Consider the following 3,964-nt stretch of genomic DNA (forward strand, 5'->3'; position numbering starts at 1 on the left):
CTTTTTCAGACCGATGAGCTTTGTAAAAATCGACACGTTTCAAAAAGGCGGGGCATAGAGGAGAAACAATAATGTACAGTATGTGGAAAATAATGTGTTTTTTTTTTTACTTTAAACCGCATAAACACATTACATTTCATTACACCAAATACACAAAATAATGTTCTTTTTAGCAGCATCATATGACCCCTTTAAATAAAGTTTACTAACTACAGCAAATCAAGTACCTGCACCATGCCGTTGTTGTTGTCTTGTCTCCCCTCAGACGCGCTGCAATGGCGATCCTGCGCACAATTCTCAAAACACCCACAAGATGGCGCGTTTATCGGTGAATCCGATATTACAAAACCGTTATCAGATTATGGTAAAATGCTTAAATATCGGGAAAAATATCGGTAAATCGATATATCAGTCGATCTCTAGTGAATACACCCTTAATGTGTTTGGTCTTGGCGGAACAGATCTGCTATGCTGTTGCTGCGGCAGAGCAAGTACCGAGACTTGCTACTGCCAATGCATCCACAACATGCTGCTGTGAGCATGTAAGAAATACTGCTGCTGCACATATATATGGAATAACCCCCATATAGCATACATGAATCACCCCATAGCAGATCTATACAGGTGGAGCTGGGGAAGGTGGAGGGTTTCTGAAGTACGCTGCAACTGCTACAGCAAGCACTTCATATATTTGAATGTTGAGCAGCGAGCTCATTGGCTACCTATACATGAGAGAACCAATCAGCTGTGCCATGTGATAATGATGTCATTATGTCAGATTGAGACCTACCAGACTGCGCCATCTAGAGTTTCATGCCAGAACTTTGTATATATTCTGTGATTGTGTAAGGCTCAATATGACAGGTAGTCCCACTACAACAGACATAAATACATGCATCAACTCTCTCTGGCCTAGAGCACAAACTGCAATACACTGAAATACAGGGAATTTGCACAGAAACTTAACAGCTTAGGTCTTTAGGACATGCTTCTGTATGGGAAGTTTTCTGTCTTGGGGGGCACCTGAGAAAATGTACTAAACTCTCCATGTATTCGTGTGAATCTATAACTGTGAGTGTGTGCAAATTCCACAGTAGGTTGGTCGTGTTGTGACAGAGTTGCTTTCCCGAGGTGATGTTCAGGAGAAACAGAGCGTGAGACAGGGCAATAGAGAGAGACAGCACAGCCACATGTCTGTTGACATGGAGCTCAAAACTTAACAAAAAACTCTGATACTGAGTTAGTGTCAAATGTAAACACTTGACAAGTTAACTGCTCTAATCCTCCTCTTGCATTCTTCCCCTTTCATCATCACATGGAAATGTCCTGATATGTTGTTGCTGCTCCACACTTGTGATACGTCTTGTGATCCAAATCTTATGGTAACTGACGTTTGTTTTGAGCCTGTCTGTGTTCTAGTAATATTAGGTGGGCACAAACTGTTGTGCACCACACACATAAGCAGCTCAGGTATGTCTGAAAGCTGATGCAAGTCTGGAGTTTTTCCGCACTGGCCAGTGCAATGTTGACAGCACACTGACAGAGGTATTAAACTGTGTACACAACATTTATCTGCAAACACATACATACACATATGCACATCTCTGGGTAATACAGTCATGTTTTGAGAAAACAATACCAGAGATCTTGCAGGATCACTGTGCAAACTATAACTGGAATGCATTAGCTCTGATGTCCTAAAGATAAACTCTCAAATATCTGTTTTCATTCTGAGATGTCATCTCACATTGTATGTGCGCTGGATGCAACCAGCATTTCACTGTAATATTTTACAGCCATCTACACAAAGTCAAAGATAAATGTCAACTTGCATTGTTTACTAATGCTCTCCTATGATCCACACCTTTCATATGGATGCCTGTGGTAGCTGACTTCTGTTTGTTTGTTTTACACCCAATTTTCCAGCTTGAGGCTAAACTTACTTAGCCTAAACAATAACGAAATAATAGAAAATAAAAAAACAATCCTAGGTGACAGGGATTTTCATTCAACATAAATTAATTGGTATAAAAGTAGTCCATGGGGAACATACAGGTGCATCTCAATAAATTAGAATGTCGTGGAAAAGTTCATTTATTTCAGTAATTCATCTCAAATTGTGAAACTTGTGTATTAAATAAACTCAATGCACACAGACTGAAGTAGTTTAAGTCTTTGGTTCTTTTAATTGTGATGATTTTGGCTCACATTTAACAAAAACCCACCAATTCACTATCTCAACAAATTAGAATACTTCATAAGACCAATAAAAAAAATTTTTTTAGTGAATTGTTGGCCTTCTGGAAAGTATGTTCATTTACTGTACATGTACTCAATACTTGGTAGGGGCTCCTTTTGCTTTAATTACTGCCTCAATTCGGCGTGGCATGGAGGTGATCAGTTTGTGGCACTGCTGAGGTGGTATGGAAACCCAGGTTTCTTTGACAGTGGCCTTCAGCTCATCTGCATTTTTTGGTCTCTTGTTTCTCATTTTCCTCTTGACAATACCCCATAGATTCTCTATGGGGTTCAGGTCTGGTGAGTTTGCTGGCCAGTCAAGCACACCAACACATGGTCATTTAACCAGCTTTTGGTGCATTTAGCAGTGTGGGCAGGTGCCAAATCCTGCTGGAAAATGAAATCAGCATCTTCAAAAAGCTGGTCAGCAGAAGGAAGCATGAAGTGCTAAGATTGTTTTTGTTTTTGAAAGAAGTCTTACAAGCTCACCAAGGCAGCAATTATTTGATCAAATTAGAGTAAAAAACAGTAATACTGCAAAATTAAAAAAAAATAAATAAATAAATCACAGTTTTCTATTTTAATTTATTTTTAAAATGTTCATTATTCCTCTGATGGCAAATCTGAATTTTCAGCTGCCGTGATACTTATTTTTTCAGGATTTATTTGAAATATAATTTTTTTGCAACAATGTAAAAGCTTTTGCTGTCACTTTTGATCAAGTTAATGCATCCTTTCTAAATACAAGTATTACTTTCTTTCAAAGAAATATATAGACAACATCAGATGACATCTAGTATTTGGTACCAATGAGAAAAGAAGAGACATAAACAACAGACAATGAGAATTAGAAGAATTCAGAGAACACATTGAATTGTGCAATAACAGATGTTTAAACTCACATAACTCACTTGCTGAATGTTAACAACCAAAACATGTTACACACACACATAACATCTGGTAGCAGTGGTGTAATTGCTGCTGTGTAGCTGCTGTTTGGGCGTGCCGTATATTCTACTCTTTCATCTCTCTCTCCTGTCATTATTGTTAACCCCTACACCTTCCGGTCCTTTTTGCTCACGTTTCTGCCCACATTTACATCTCTGATCACTAATTCCTATAGTAGCGACCTTCGTTGTTGTCATAGTAATGGCCTAGAGCAGAAAAAGGTTGCCCCACCCTTCGTCAATGAAGAAATGTGGGTAATTGAGTCTCGTGACAGTTTGACAGCCCATTCCTGAACTAAAGAAGTTACAGAAACGTTTAGCGTGAGCTTGTTTTTTAACCTAATTACAATGAGTGATGTCTGCTTGTGTATTTTAAAGTTTCTGCATGTGTGACACAAACCAGTTTTAAAGGGAAATGTCACTCAAAATGAAAGTCAAGTCACAATTTTCTCAGCCTTTTAACATTTCAAATCCCTAACACTTTCAGTGATTAGGAAAAGTTGGCCTTAAGGCGGGCGTACACGGTGCGATTCTGAAGGTCGGAACGTCGTGAGCTCTGGCCCATGTCACGATTGAGTTTATCCGAAAAGCAGTCACACACGACACAAATTTACTACGATTTTACAAACTCTGACGTAAGCATTACATTTCGCGCCATTCATAAAAATATGGATTCTGAGGACGAAATAGTTTTCTTTGTGGCAGGCGGCTTGTGACAGCAGAGAAAAGCATGGACTTTTTGTTCTTCATAAAGAACTCGAGGGAGTAGGCCATTTCTG

General features: G+C 39.0%; 1 protein-coding gene across 1 annotated transcript in view; it reads right to left on the reverse strand.

Moving 5' to 3' along the window:
- Window positions 1-3,964, reverse strand: part of sptbn2 (spectrin, beta, non-erythrocytic 2) — a 125,758-nt gene that overhangs the window by 36,565 nt on the left and 85,229 nt on the right. The window lies entirely within an intron of this gene.

Source organism: Sinocyclocheilus anshuiensis, unplaced genomic scaffold (assembly GCF_001515605.1).
Source record: "Sinocyclocheilus anshuiensis isolate Anshui unplaced genomic scaffold, SAMN03320099.WGS_v1.1 scaffold1531, whole genome shotgun sequence".
Lineage (NCBI taxonomy): Eukaryota > Metazoa > Chordata > Actinopteri > Cypriniformes > Cyprinidae > Sinocyclocheilus > Sinocyclocheilus anshuiensis.